The sequence below is a fragment of the Protopterus annectens genome, chromosome 4.part0 (genome assembly GCF_019279795.1).
Source record: "Protopterus annectens isolate FY-2018-M chromosome 4.part0, PAN1.0, whole genome shotgun sequence".
Lineage (NCBI taxonomy): Eukaryota > Metazoa > Chordata > Ceratodontiformes > Protopteridae > Protopterus > Protopterus annectens.
The window spans coordinates 1,845,021,172-1,845,037,937 of NC_056733.1; the positions used below are offsets into that span (position 1 = coordinate 1,845,021,172).

The following is a 16,766-nucleotide window of genomic DNA, read 5'->3' on the forward strand; positions in this document are numbered from 1 at the left end:
TGGGACCTCCCTTGTTTGGTATATATTTCCCAGAGGTACAGGCCAACATGGAAGGACTGTGTCTGAACAAGTTTGCAGATGACTACAAACTGGGCACCATATCTGACCCTCCAGCTGACACAAGCATCCTACAAAACGGCCTCATAGAAACAGACAACAGGTGCCAAAGCCATGTCATCAAGCTAAATGCAGAAAAGTGTATAGTCATCCCCTTTGGAAAAACAGTAAGTGTCCACCAATTACCACATAGCTGTTAACCCATTAAGTACTTTAGAAGTAATAATATACCTGGGGACACAAGTCGATAGAAATCTTGCATTTGACAACCATGTGGCCGTAGTGGTTAGAGAAACATATCATATACCCACCTAATCATGAAGGTATTCACATGTAGATCAGGGGAGGTCATCGTGCCTCTTCAGTCATCCTTCATCAGCTTCACAACTGAGTACAATGGCCCTTGTGGGATGTACCTTAGCAGATACCTCCAGCAACTGGAAAGACCCCAAAAGTACCTCACCAGGAGGATCAAAGGGCTCTAACAGATGCCATGTGTTGCCTGATTAAACAAACTGCGGCTCCACACAGTGTCATACTGCCTGCCCAGAGGCGATCTGTGCCTGATGTATAAAGCCATGTCCAAGCTGGAATCAATGCACATGCTGCAACTTGCAAAATCTGAATGCCAGTGAGCTATGCACATGAGAGACCTGAACCTCAGCACTGACATAAATAGGACATGCTGTAGTGATTGATCCATAACCCAGAAGCTCCTTCCACTCTTGAGTAAACTCCCAGTCCAGGTTAGCCAGAGAGTCCCTCATTGACTCTTCAAGAGGAATCTTGATGAGTGGATGGGAGATGGTAGGTTTACCCTGGGTATCACTTTTATGTCATGGGTAGACAGAGGCACAGTATACTAACCTTGAAAAATGTCATGGCAAACTCCAGTTAAAATGTGTGTTAAAGGACAAACACACTATCTGACTAGCATTAGAAATGGCCTTGGGCACATAGCTAGTGTTTGTCAATGTCCACCCTAGTTGTGGAATACACCAGTAATGTTGGACAAGCCTGGTTTAAGTAGTCCATAGCTGAACAAAATGCAACATGGTCATATTTGCACAACTGGCCCTTAACCAGTCTGGTGTGCTCAGTATGAATATTTAAAGCAGTGATAGGACTGAAACCCAGGATACTGTCCACCACAGTGAAAGTACTGAACCAGTACACTATACGATATTACAGTGTTTGGTCAGTATGAAAGAATGTTGACAACTGTATGCAAACTATCCCATGGAAACCCTGCAGGCACAGCATAATCCCTGTTGGGTTCAGACACAAAGCAGTTGGGCAGTAAGAACACAACATGACTTCCAACACACAACTATAAATGTGAAATATTGTTGAAGTTCACACACAACCACAAATGTGGTGGACCTCAGATCTCAACATATGGAAAGCTCACACTGGGCATGCTCACACACTTTGATAAATGAGACATATGTCAGGCAACAAGCCATGGAAAGCCTGAACTGGGCATGCTCACACACTTAGGCCATGTCTCAGTATAGCAGTTGGCCACACATATCTGGCATTTGTATGTGTTAAGCCAGGAAACTCCCACAATACAGCAATCTGCCCAGTGCACACAGTTAAATGACAACAGAGACATAAGTAATATAGTGGATCCCTCTCATATTCAAACATCTTTCACAGATACACAAGTTGTTCATAGAAACAGGGAAAGCTATGGCAATAAAGACCTGCAAACAGTTTATCAGCAACAAATATTGTGCATCTGAAACTTACACATATGGGTGCAGAGGTCAATACTAGGCTGTTTACCCTAGGGAATACATAAGTTTAGCCAGAGTGTATTTGGCGTCTGCCTCCCCAGTACAATAGGCTACTGTGCCTCTGTAAAGTAGGTCACAGAAGGCACCGTTTAAGGCTAGTGTGCTGTGCCTCCATCAAGCAGGGACACAGTGGAGATCCCAGGGGTTGAATTTGCAATGTCACATCCATGTGGCTGCAGTTTGCTGGAAGAGGGTTGGCGAGGAGTTATAACATTAATTGGGATTCAATTCCAGACTGAGGGGAGCCTTATTTGCAGTGTCTGGACAATTTCACTGTCAACACTTGCAAGTGATGATTTTGAGGGATTGAAGTGTCTTGCCAATACTGTTCAGAGATGTCCTCACTCTGTGGGATATTCCTCTGTAATGTATTAGCTCCCTCCTTCTATTGTACAGCTTATATATGGCTGGTGTAAACCAGACAGGTCTCCTGTTGTGGAGGAGTCTTGGTTTTATTTGGGATAGCATGATCAATGCAAACCTTCCGGATGCTCATAGAATGCATTTGTCAAGGATTCTGCAGATTGGCCTGTATAATCCTCCAGCATGGGTCCTTTGAAGTATTCCACCCCAATCTTCACAAGTGCTCTGCTTTTGATAAATACTTTGTTTGCAGTGATTTCCTTGCCTGGGGGTGGGGATGGGATATGGATGTCCAGGGAAAGTTGGTTATGGTCAGATATTAACAATGGTGGTCTACCTCTGGTGTGGAACATAGAGTCCCCATGTTGCTGATGGTCAGATCCAATATGTGTTCCCCCTTGTGGCTGTGGTGATTGATCCTGCCATAGCACATGGATTCACAAATTGTTTTGGCTGTAGGGTGATGTTGTTGAGGCCTGAGTAGTTCCCCCAATCAATATTCCTGTACTTGAAGTTAACCACTGTAATGGTGTATGTGAACACCTTCATATCCTACACTGTTCCCAGGGAAGCCAAGTGTGGTTCCTGGATATGGGAGGGGAGGTCTGAACTGGTTGTGTTGTGTGTTACAAGTCTTGTGGTCACGAAGCATGGTATAAAACATAACCTGGCAGTGCTGATGTGCATATGTGACCCTGAAGTAGGCATCTGTTAATGCATATATATGCTATCCCCCATACTGACGGATAGTAATAGATGTACATACCTCTTTCTAAATAATGATGTCAGCACCCTATAAATACTGCAGGAGAAGAAAAGACACCCAGTAATTTGAACAGCGCGCTCTGCTAATGCGTCTCTCTCAAGTATCATAACATAGTTAGGTAGGGGTTTGAATCCTGCAAATGCTCAGTGTGTGTGTGTTTGGGGGGGGGGTTAGGGTGTGTGCAATTTTCTTGGAAAGAAATGGCCCTTTTGGCAACTGGAAGAACACACTACATGATGTACATTCCTCTTTCAAAAGACTGATGATGTCAGCACCCTATAAGTATAGCAGGAGAAGGGAAACCTCCCAGTAATGTGAATAGCGTGCTCCGCAAATGCGTCTCTCTCAAATGTCATAACATAGTTAGGTAGTGGTTTGAATCCTACAAATGCCATGTGTGTTTTTGTCACACAGTTTGTCAATGTGTGGTGGGTGCTGCTTTTATTATTGTATGACATATATTATAGCAGTAATTTCAATGCACACATGAGGTATGTGTGTGCCACATAGATATATGTACCTGTGACCTTAAATAGTTCCTATGTGTGAAGCCTGCCTCATGTGAATGCACGGAATTTGCATTACACAACTTTTTCACTGCGGTTTTCTGTGCAGGGGCTGGGGTTGGTATGTGAATATAGTGAGATTACTCTATGGTGTCATCTTACCAGTGAGGGATACACTTCTGGTCTGGAGCATAGAGTCCACATATTGGTGATGATCAGGTGCAGTATGTTTTCCCCTCTTGTGGGAGTGGTAACAAGTTGTTCCATAGCATTTGAGTGTATGGATTCTAGGAACCTTTCGCCTAGGGTGTTGGAGCTACAGTAATGCTCCCAGTCTATGTGTGGGTAGATGCAGCTGCCCAATATAATGTTGTTTGGAGACACCTTCATATATTCATGTGTTGTTAAGTAGGCCAAGTGGGTTACCTGTGTTTAGGAGGGTGGTCTGTAGCAGGCTATGAACTGGAAGTCAGTTTAACCCACTGTTAGTTGCACGTGGATAGTCTGTGATGCTTCATGCTGAGGCAACAACCTGGGGGTGTGGGTATCCTTGACATTTATTGAGACTCACCCCCCTTTCATAGTTAGTTCCGTGTTTAAGGGCTGTCAAGCATGGTATGAGGTGTAACCTGGTAGTGCTAGGGTGCTCTTGGGAGCCTTGAACCTGTTTTCTATTACTGCACAGATATCAACATTCTCCATGCTGAGTAGAGTTTGGACTGCATGCATCTTGCGGCTTACATGTCCGGCATTGAGTATCATTACTTTCATTTTCTTATCCCCTGTGCTACCTATGTAGGTGGGTTTGGGTTTTCAGCCTTACCACCAGAATGCAAAGATGTGCAGACATTACACTTTTGTAATTAATAGTGGTGTATAACAAAATACAATGACAATCATACTGTTAATGCATCAGGCATGCTGGGATATACCCACAATGATATCATTACACTGTACTGTTAACACATGATAATATTACTACAGCTCTATGTAGACACCCTGTCACACAGTCAGTGGCACACTCATTGAACCTCACATAGTTGGTATTGCAATGAGTACATGTGTGTGTGCATTGTGTCATAGGTAGGTAGTATGCTATTGGCCCTGGGCCTACGGCAGCATACTGTTAGCAACCTTCAACTACATATGTATGTCCAGCCTTCACTAACAGTTGCAGTATGTCCCTTGCCCTATGCACATCTTCATATAAATATAGATACAGACTGCTAACACATATGGAGGGTTCACAGTATGTAGATTATTAGATTATGTAGTTTACATTACCTTTGTTTCTGACTGCTGTTTTGGATGGCTTGCTGCTGGCTGGCTGGCTTGCTGCTGGCTGGCTGGCTTGTTGCTGGCTGCCTTGCTGCTGGCTGGCTTGCTGCTGGCTGCCTTGCTGCTGGCTGACTTGCTGCTGGCTTGCTGCTGCTGTCTTGATGTTTTTTTCTTTTTATTATTTTTTTTGGGTCTCTCTCTCTCTGTCTGTCTCTCTGTCTGTCTGTCTGTCTGTCTCTGTCTCTCTATCTCTGTCTCTGTCTCTCTCTCTCCCTCCAGTTGCTGCAATGATATTATTGCATGTGTGGACTGGGAGTACAGGCTGCTTTTGTAGGTATCTGCACATGTGCATGTGATGGCCTCTGCACCAATTGTTTGCCAGCATTTACTAATTGCATGCAGCCTGCTGTGTGGTAATTGCAGTTCTCACTGTGATTTCAGGACAGTGCTATACAATGTTAGGTTAGGTAGTTGTAGCCCTTTCAGTTTTTCAAGGGGACCATGCTGGTTTGCTGTGGACACTGTTCTGTGAGTGTAAAGGTTGGTATGTCTCTCATATCTAAGTCTGTGTTGTAGGCACTGAAATGCATGTTGTACTGAAACCTGTTGCTTCTTCCAGTTCATTTTTCTCAGTGTGTATGTTAACTGACACCTAATAATATACTAATACTGTTTACATGGGAGTATGTGCTTTCCTGTGGGACTTGTGAATTAACTGGTATACAACAGTAGCTCTTGCAATTTGTTGCTATGGCTTCACTATTTAGCCTTTACATTCACTCCTTGAAGGCCTGCTAAGTGTCTTTACTGGAATGTGTTGCTATGGCTTTCCTATTTTCCATTTACATTCACTCCTTGTAATGCATGATATATTTCTTTCAGCAGCAATTCCTTATATGTTTGGTGTGGTTTGGTGGTACTGCATGCAGTCTGGTAAGGCCAAGGTGTGGGGTTTGACACCTAGAAGGGTATCTTATTTTTCTGCTGAGCAGTAGTGGGGCCTTGTACTTTGGACTAACAGTTATGAATATCAGGCACATGCAGTGCTTGTAAACTGCTATACTGTCCTTATTTTATTAGATGGCTACATCCTTTGATATTTCTGGGTTGTACTCCTACATGAGGGTGTGCTTGTGGAAGCAATTGTACAGCTATTCACAGAGTGTGTGACAGCAGACAGAATGATATGCCTGTGAGTTTCTGACACTTGCAAGCCTCAGATACTCTCAGGTGTATATTTTAGCAGCCTCAGGGAATGGTACATATCAGTGGGATACACCCGTGATATATTTCAGATATTCTGCAGTTGTGACTGTGGGGTATTTTGAGCATATGTATTACTACACCATTTCTGACATGCAAGTAGTGTGTACTTTAACTAATTGAGAGTTACCATTACGTGGGATTCCACACCTTTCTGCCTACTGTTAGTACATTTCACAGGGAATCAGTGGGGCACAGTTAACATTTGTTTGCAAATCAGGAACATCCCTGTAAATCAGTCACAGTTGCGAGGTGTGGCCTCTTACCTATTCAAATATGGTGGTGTTTATCCTGCTCTGATAGTGTGTGTGGTTTGCAAGGTGCTACTGTCACATTATTACCTACTAGCATGGCTGTTTCTCTTATCACACTAATGTAATGCAATTCCACAAGAATTGCCAGTAAAGATACAAGAAAAGCTTTGTGTAATAGCCTTCCTATATTCCCTTTACATTCAGTCCTACTATTCCATGATATATTGCTTTCAGCACAAAGTTCTTGTATATAATTCATGGCTTAGTGGTAAGTCATATAGACTAGTGTTTCCAAGGTCCTGGGTTCGAGACTGACAGAGACAATTTATTTTGCTGCTGAGCAGACTACAGGCCTTGTCATTCAGAGTGACTAAGGCACTTTTAAGCAGTTGTAAGCGGGTTAGCGCTGTTTAGTGCGTTGCTCACACATGCGCACTGTCACTTAGCTTCGCGCACACATGCTTAGCTAAGCGCACACAAGCGCACACCCGCTGACTACTGCTTAAAACTGCTTACTCTCGCGCACACCCACGCTAATTTCTTTGAAAGAAAAGAAAATGGAGAGATAGGAAAGTGGTGAAAAAGGGGGCACAAAGAGGGTAGGACAGTAGGAAAACAAGCTTGGGATTTGCAGGAAGGATGTAGGAAAGGCCCATAGCTGCCCATTTCTTTATCAGCAACAGCTGTGCATATGTGTGTAATTTGGGGTGAAATTTGAAACCTTCCACACCTGAGAGAGGGGTGAGGACAACAAAATATGTTGTACAGCCAATTGTAATTACCAGTTGACATGTCCAGCAGACATGTCTGCAAAATGGGCAGCTATGTATGGGGCATAATTTTTTTGTGGGAACAGAGTGCCCTTTTTTTATTTTTTTTCAGGTGAGAGTGGAATGTGAGGTACAGGAAGTAGGTATATTTGGGGAGGTAGGTTGGGGAGGTTAACAGACAAGTAAAACAAGACGCAGACAGGGGCGGAGTATGACACATGTGGGGGGTGAACACAATTGACGGGGACGGATGTTTGGATATCGCGAGCCCATGAGCCCACAGATGGCAACAGTGGAACTGAGATCCCCACCCATGAGCAGTTGCCACTGCGCCTTCACTGCCCAGAACGGGGCTGTTCTTGGGGCTGTGTAGGACGGGCAGGCACACCCACGAGTTGTGCCACCCGTGCCTCAAGCTGGCGTAGGGGTTCAAGCACAGAATGCCTGATCTCGCTACGCACCACAAACCGGACACTTTGGAGGGTGAGTGGACGTTCTCCTCCAGCCACGCTTGCAGAGGGAGGACGAGCCCCATCCCCTGCAGCGCTTCCACCCGAAGGTGGCACAGGGCTAACCGGAGGAGGTTACGGCCTGGGCACTAGTGCCAGGTGCACTCGTCAGCTGAGGTGGGAGAGGTGGGTCCTCTGGAACCCGCCTTCCCTGTTGTCCTATGTTTAGCAATATTTTATGACATTTTGGGTTAGTAACAAACAATACCATTCAAAATTAGTTGTAACAGCATGCATCAGTATTCCCATTAACCAAACACCCATGAATTCCAAACATTGAACAGCAAGCATAACACATGCATATTTTGAACAACAGTACACAATCCAACAGCATGCAGGGTTGATTGATGGCAACAGGCCATCAGGTCTGGATATGTGTACAGGGCACATGCATCAACGTACATGCAAATATGTATGAACAAACAGGACAAATGTCTATGGGAATTAATTGTGAATACACATACCCAGTTTGGAGTGGAATGACATTATTTGTGAAAATAGGGTAGGGTGAAGAAATATTTCATTAACAACTTCAACTACCTATACATTTCTAGTAGCTGCAGATATATATACCCTACAGGTCTTAGTACAGTTTCCTATATGTAACCTTAGGAATGTTAGCGATGGGAATGTTACTGCTACATTAATATACATTGCATTTTTATTCATACACGTTCATATCTGGCTGTGTTCAGGTACAGCATCCTGCTACATTTGATTTATATGGCTCTACACAACTGTGGATGTTCAGTATTTCATACAACCATACTATCTCCATATTGCAAGGGTACAGCAACATATCCAGTTTGTGGGACAGACACATTCCAGGTTCAGTACTTTATTACACCCATTTCACTCTTTGGTTGTGGCTGTTTCATTCATTGCATTATGTACTGACTGCAGTATAACTTTATTCAAGACTTATTACAGCTTTCTTGGTCGATTCATACCTCTTTCTCATACTCTCACTTGTTTTATTTTTACAATTCAAGATAGTACTTAATTCTAGGTGTTATTAACATTTCTTACTTGGTTACAACAATCCTTTCCAACAGACTTATTTGTTTCACATGGCAGATTTTAAAAGGGGATGTATTTGACACATGTCTATCGTGTTTAGCTTGTTTACCAGTAATTTTCAGGCTGAAGCAAGTTATCTGATATTACAATACAGGTGGAAAATCTCTATTTCAGACTTGTTTAATTTTTTATCGACAAACAAAATAAATGAAGCAGCAAAACTGGATTGAAAATTTTCTTTACTGGATTCTGGTACCTCGGCCTTCGCCTTCACATGGAATAACAATGTTTTGCATAAACCAGTATAAATACACACCTCACTTAGTCAATCATATCAATTAAACAATTAATCAATTACATATATTATATTTTAAAGAAATACATACAAAATACAATAAATATTTTATAATAATAATTATACTTCTAAATTCATACCATTGGGAAATAGAGTTCCATAATTAATAATAAATTTAGATTCCATATTCAATAGTTTCAGGAAGGGGGGCTTTTTTACAAAACGTTGGCATCTTTTTGGACTCTGTATTAAAGGAATATTTGTTGAGAATTCCATCACATGTAAAGAATACAAAGGAGGTTTGTGACAGTTTCAAAGGAAAGATTTGGCAAGAAAATTACTATTGGGCCAGTGTGGATGTGGTCTCATTGTATACATCTATTTCTACACAGTGGGGCCTGGAAGCTATTCACACATTCATGGGAGAAGGACCTAAAACTCACTTCATTATTTCACTGGTGGAATTTTGCCTTACTCATAATGTTTTTGAATTCAACAAAAAATATTTTTTACAAAAAGAGGGAACGGCCATGGGTGCTAGCTTTGCACCATCATATGCTGTCTTGTTCATGGGGCATTTTGAAAATTTATTCATTTACACCAAAAAGTTTTTTCAGAATAATGTTTTGATTTATAAGAGATTTATCGATGACCTCTTGTTTTTATGCAGAGGCAACCCCAGAGATTTCGATGAGTTCATCACAAGTTTAAAATCAAATCCATGTGGATTAGACTTTACTTATCAGGTAAATGTCAAAAACATGGATTTTTTTGGATGTGCATTTTTATATTGGTTTGAAGGGGATGATAGAACATAAACCTTTTCATAAAAAAACAGCAGTAAATAATTTCTTGCATGCAACCAGTATGCATAGCAATTGTTTACTTGAGTCATTGCCCTTAGTTGAATTTAAACGAATTGCCGTGAATACATCAGAAATTATTAATATTCAAAGGGAATTTGACATCATTTGTAAGAAATTAATGGATAGAGGTTATTCTAGGAATAATGTCTATTCACATAGGACCAAAGTGGAAGGAATATTAAATTTGAATAAACAGGGGGCTGCAGATAGGAACAGTAAGAGAATTGGGAATGAATTTTTTCATTCTAAGAAAAAGGATACTATGGGGACGGACAAAATATTTTTTGTAGATAAATTCTCTCCTTTCTCTTCTATTCTGAAGAAAATTGTGTTGAATATGTGGCCATTAATAACTAGTGATGATTTTTTGAAAAATATAATTCCAAAAAACATTATTTTTTTCTTACACAAGATGTAAAAATCTGAAGGAATTGGTTAGAAGCAAGGGCAAAAAGGATAGAGTAAGGGATGCAGGTTCTTTTGCTTGCAATAAATGTAAGGTTTGTGACAAAATTATTAATTTAGATGATCATAAAATTAATGGGGTTAAATACCATGCATTAGATCATTTTGATTGTAATTCATTTGGGGTAGTATATATCATTGGGTGCAGTTGTAAAGAACGAAAATGGTATATAGGACAAACGAAACGTAGGGTCAAGTTAAGAATTTTGGAACACCTGGGAGATATTAGGAACAGTAGACTTGATAGTCCAGTTGCAAGCCATTTTCACCAATTTCATAATGGAGAACAAACTGGTTTTGAATTGAGTATTTTGGCAAGACCTTGGGGAATGGGGGAAAATAATAAAAATTTTCAAACTAATTTATTGAATATGGAATCTAAATTTATTATTAATTATGGAACTCTATTTCCCAATGGTATGAATTTATAAGTATAATTATTATTATAAAATATTATTTATTGTATTTTGTATGTATTTCTTTAAAATATAATATATGTAATTGATTAATTGTTTAATTGATATGATTGACTAAGTGAGGTGTGTATTTATACTGGTTTATGCAAAACATTGTTATTCCATGTGAAGGCGAAGGCCGAGGTACCAGAATCCAGTAAAGAAAATTTTCAATCCAGTTTTGCTGCTTCATTTATTTTGTTTGTCGTTGAAACTTCGATTTGGATACTTTGTGATCCAGAAGTGTTTTTTCTTGTTTAATTTTTATTTCTGGATTACAGGCTGCATCACTTATCTAATCATACAGTACTAGCAGAATCTTTCTTCTAGTGTTATTTGAACTTTATTAATATGTCACAACACTGAACTCTTTTACAAGCTGTCTCACTTATATTCTATAACAATTGCAGCAAAATAATTACTAACCTGCCTGGTGGCGCAACCGCACCAGCCTATCATCATAGGCTCGCCGATTCACGGAACGCACACCTGCAGCTGTAATATAAATGAAGTAATACTGGAACATACATTTCCATAATATCAGCTAGGATAATTTCTTACATACTTAATTACATGGATACTTACTCAGTAGTGGGGCATTGGGCATTTGACGGGCCTCCTGGATCCAATGGTTCAGTTGGTCCTGCTTTCGTCTCTTCAGGTCCGCATGGAGGTGACGGACCTGTTCACCAGTCCTTGGTATGCCTGTGGCACTGGTGAGATCATGTGCCATCCCGTTCCACGCCTCTGCCTTGTACGCACCCCAGAGAACCTGGTCCTGCATGAGTTGAGCCTCATGATCGTGGACTAGGAGCCAAACCATATATTTGGACTCCTCAACACCCCACCTCTGTGCTCGGAAGTGACTGCCCTCTCCTACACCTGCCATCCTGACTGCAAATAGGTTCCACAATCAGTTATGCTGTGTATTCCCACCTATGGGGCTTATATATGCCATTTTTCCCGCACTTATCTGTGATTGGCCATTTTGGAAATGTATCAGCTTAAGAAAACCTGCTTTGTCATGCTTCTATTTCCATTCATTCCTATATATATGCAAATACTGCATTTCTCAGTACAACTGTCATGGCTTATTGGTTCAGTACTTTGACTATGATGCACAGTATCCTGGGTTCGAGCCTGGGCATTGCTTTTTTTTATTTTACTACTGTCTAGATAGGCTAGGAGGTGTGTCTGTGTAAAGGCAGCTTTGATACAGCTTGCTCAACGTTGCCCGCCGGTAAGCCGGTTGGCACGCTGCGCAGCTCCGCGCAAACGGGTTACGCTGGTTAATGTGTTATTTGGCTATGAGCACTCATATTACGCTGTGTGAAATGTTGCTCAACTATGGGCACACAGTTTCAGCATGTTAAAGCGCTGCTCAACTCCGGGCACTCATATTACACCTGTTAAACCACTGCTCACCTGCGGGCAGTCATACTCAGGTTGTTAGAGTGCTGTTCAGCTATGGGCACTTATAAATTTTTTTTTTTATTGTGTCAGATTTCTTCAAAAATACATGGCCCATTTCATTACATTTTACTTTAATTATAGTTTTATATATATATATATATATATATATATATATATATATATATATATATATATATATATATATATACACATATATGTCAGGGGATTGTTTCATGCTTATTTCACTAAAAATAGAAAATGATGTTGCTGGGGCTCTAACCGTGACTACCTCCTCTTTGGCCAATGTCTCTACCGCTACGCTATTGCTACTTGGCTTAATTTGCATATTTAGATCTTATATGCTTTTTCAATGACTGCTAACTGTGGCTGAGCGAAGGGCACACCCGCACAAACGAGCGCAATTACGGGCAAACATTTTTGAAATTATAAAAGAAACATTAAACTGTTGATTTTTATGTTTTACATTACAGTTAGGTTTATAGTCTGTGGGGGCATGTGTGATGTTGTGTTTCTTGACATTTCCACGGACTCACTTGTGGGTGTTTACTGTCAGGACTGTGACTCTTCTGGGGGCATGTCCCTTTGCAGAACTCGCTGTGCGGACACGCCCCCTACTTTCCTACATGGACTGTGTTAGCCTAGGGTGTGATTCAGCATGCCCTCATGAATATGCATGGCATGCTGACGTCACACCATTTAACTGCAGCCTCCATGTAAGACATATTAACTCTTACATGGAGGTTTCGTGAATCCTGCCTTCAATTTTTAAAAATAAATAACATACAAAGGTAATTATATATAACAATAACTATGTATAGCAGTGGGAATTGTATGAATTATATGTGCGACTAAGGGTATCCTGACAATTATGTTTTTGTAATTAAAAGTGCCTTTTTTGCCCTGGGGTGAACTGCATATTTTAGTTATAGTCATATACACATGAATGCATAAACAGGACCTAGTCAGGTCACACACATACATGGTTAACCACTCACTCTTTAATGTGTTTATATAATTAATGAGCACATATAGCAAACACTTCTTCTGTGGCAAGGAAAAAAAAAACACCTGCATAAAAGAATATGTATTCTCTATTTTACATAGGTTTGAATCCCATATTGTACAAATTACTTTTGTCAGTGTGTAAAGCCATGTAAAAAAAAATGTGTCAGGTCATAAAATGCATAAGCCCCAATACATGACTGAAAAGTTAAGTCATCTAACATGTGTAGCAGCACAGCATACAAGCCATAAACTAATGCCAACTGTCATATTACCCTTCCTATTTCATAAAGTGTCATCTTCTCTGCTTGGCATTGATGATCTCTGCTTAACATCAATCAAACATTGTTGGCATGTTGTGTAGGTTTGAGTGCTAGCGGTAAAATGTGACATTACAAATTGGCAGAAAACACTTTAATTGTTGCGAGATGACCTGTGCAGACATGGCAAGAGCTAGGAAGAAAGGTGCCCAATGTAGGGCTCAAAGATGGGGTGTAGAGGAGTCCAGCCTTGTAAAGCACCACAGCTGTAGGCTTTTACAGGGGAGCTATACTGAGTCTCAGTATAAATCAGAGGCTTGGAACAATCTAGCCAAGGCTATCCCAGTGCAACTGGACAGCAATGCAGGCACCATTACAACAACCCGAAAAGGTACAAGCAGGAACAACTCAACCAGTGGCTGGATGAATTTAGGACTGCTGACATCCCATAGGTAAGTATACAGATAAAGATACTTTAAATTGTATCCATAGTTGGAGAGAGCCAAGACTCGTACGCATAATGATCTTCTCTTTTTTTTCTCCTCTTTATTTTACCACTGCCCACGAGATTTCACCAAACAGGGAGGCCCATGATGAATGCTTAGAAAGACTAAGAGAAGTAAAGGATATGCATGCAGCATGAATTAAAATAATTACTTTATTAAAAGTATTGGTCTTACATACATTACTAGCAAATTAAGCATGTATAGCTTTACTGTAAAATCAGGCATGCATGCTTCATTCCGAAGCTCAAGGTAATTGTAGGCAACAATTGTAAAAGTATATTCAGATATTTTAGCTTCAAATCGCACAATTAACAAATACAAATTAAAACCTTAAAAAAAATGTAAACATTAATTTCAGCATAATTGGCATAAATGCCAAGTTGTTATCTTAATCTCTATTATGTTTAAAAGCATATGTGGGATATATGCATATTGCAAGGATTAATTTGAACATTTCTCAGACCTGTTTTGGATTTTTAAAAAATATCATTAATGTAAAATATATTTGTATGGTAGTAATTTATTGTATATGAATATGATGGTTCAAATTATCTGTTTTTTCTTACTCCATACCTCTTATTTGTTTTTATATGTATGATCACACCGTTCTGATGCCATCATTTTCCGATAAATGACAAAATGATTTCCAGCACAAGGAATTAGGCCAACCAGAGTGGCTCAGCTTGTGATGCCTCCAATGGCTGCCACAATGATGCCCAGCACATCTGGGACATAACCAGGCAGTACTGCCTCTGCAGCCCCTGAAGTACTTGGGCTGTCAACATAAGGTAGCTTAAAACTGGCAGCTACTGCAGTGGTACCGTCTTGCAGTATTGGTGGAGGCAGGGATTTTGTCACATGCCAGGAGATGCCAGGCAAGTTAAGTGAGGTAGTAGAATGTACCACTGGTACATGCCTTAGCTGTATGGAAAAGTTGCTCATTGGAATGCGGAGAAAACAAGAACGTCAAGCACTACAACCAGAAGCTGAGAAAGGAGATAGTGATGACAGTTCTGTGGGTGAGGACTACATTCTTACTGTCCCCATGCTTGATAGGCATGGGTCCCTGTTGTCCCCTCATTACCATTCATGGTGTCCCCCAACCATTTGTATCCCTCATCATCCCTGCCTCTGTCTTGTTTGTTCTGTCTGTCTGCATCTGCTTCCTCACCTACCCTACTTACCTAACCCTGATAGTTATGTCCCTTACTCAACAATCCTCTCTTACTGAAATAAAATAAAAAAACTGGGCATCTGTCCCACAAAAAAAAAATGTTTGTCCCTTACATACCTCTCCACTTCGCACATGTGTGTTCTAGACACACTTGATTTGGTTCGATTGGCTGTACAACATGACTGAGTTGTTGTCATCCATCTGTGTTGTAGTGATAGCTGAAATTCATCCAATTTTATATACATGTTCATATTACACTGTTGAAGAAGTGAATAGCTATGGTTCTTTCCTAATTCCTTCCTGCACATTCCTATATTGCTTCCTCTTAGCTCTACCCACTGCTTGCCCCCCCCCGTTTCACCACTTTCCTATCCCCCCCCCCCATTTCACCACTTTCCTATCTACTTTTCATGCTTTAATCCAGTCAAAAAAATTGAATCATGCACCCCACACATGGCAGAAAGGCACCTTAATAAAGCCATTCACTTTTTGTCCTCTGTGTTTGCATAGAGTTTGGTATTGTGCACCTGCGCCGAGTGACAGTGAATAGCTCTTCATATATTATAGCATAGTACAGTCACCTCCACACAATAATGCTTAAACTCACTGAGCTAAAGGAACACACAGTTACATGAAATTAAAGGCAGCATTATGAAACATTTACTCTTACATTTATTTAGACTGCGGAATGATTTAAACTGCAAATCCATATGTATACTATTAATATAAATCAATTGACTGATGTTTATTTTTATATGATACTTCAATGTAGTCATTTCCTGTCACATTTGTAGAAATTATCACATTTAATTATGTAATGCCATCCTGACAGAATGTGTAAAGCAATTAAGTTGAGCTGGATGCAAACCCAGTGCCATTTGTACTCAAAATATGAATTTATTGCTCTTATATCTGCTGCTACAGGTAAAGTTAGGCAACCAGTCTATTTCTCATGCTCAATAGTGTCCAAAGTGCTGTTGATCACTCCTTGGTGCTTAACTTGTTTGTGCAAAGGAAGGTGAAGCAATAGAAATATTACTATTTTCCCATTTAAGCAGAAACATGAGTTTGCTCATCACTTAACTCCCAGCAAATCGGGAAGGTAATAGCAACAGTCGTTAATGTTATATAAGTTATGACAGATTTCCAATATAAACTACAGTATGAACACCATAGTATCTGTCAGCTAATTCTACCCTAGCATATATGTATAAGTAATTCTCAAGTTCAAGCTGTATTCATTAAATGAGAAACTTGAATGTGCAATCACTTTGCCATCGATTTAGCAAACCAGTTGTTCAGCAGTGCACTATGGGTAGCATATGCTTGTCTCAAAGATTAAGCCATGCAAGTCTCAGTGCACACGGATGCTACAGTGAAACTGCGAATGGCTCATTAAATTAGTTATGGTTCCTTTGATCGCTCCACCGTTACTTGGATAACTGTGGTAATTCTAGAGCTAATACATGAAAGGGCTGACTGGCATGTATTACTATGTTAAATGCCCAGTTAGTCTTCACCCCATTAAAATTCATGTAAATACATAACCAAAAGGAAGGGACTTGTTAATGACTGAACACATATTGACTCAGACTCATGTGTGCCCTGCACCCATGCAATTGGAAACTGATATGTCAGTTATAGTTCCCAAATGTGAACTACACTGCAAAAACAAATAGCACAACTGTACTGTTACATCATCTAAAGCGTTATACTGACAA

General features: G+C 40.3%; 1 long non-coding RNA gene across 1 annotated transcript; it reads left to right on the forward strand.

The window, feature by feature from the left end:
* Positions 1-1,066: 1,066 nt before the first annotated feature.
* LOC122800201 lies at positions 1,067-16,505 on the forward strand. Its single transcript, XR_006364553.1, has 3 exons — positions 1,067-1,077; positions 2,525-2,527; positions 16,365-16,505. It is a non-coding gene; the product is annotated as an uncharacterized LOC122800201 (long non-coding RNA).
* The last annotated feature ends 261 nt before the right edge of the window (positions 16,506-16,766 follow it).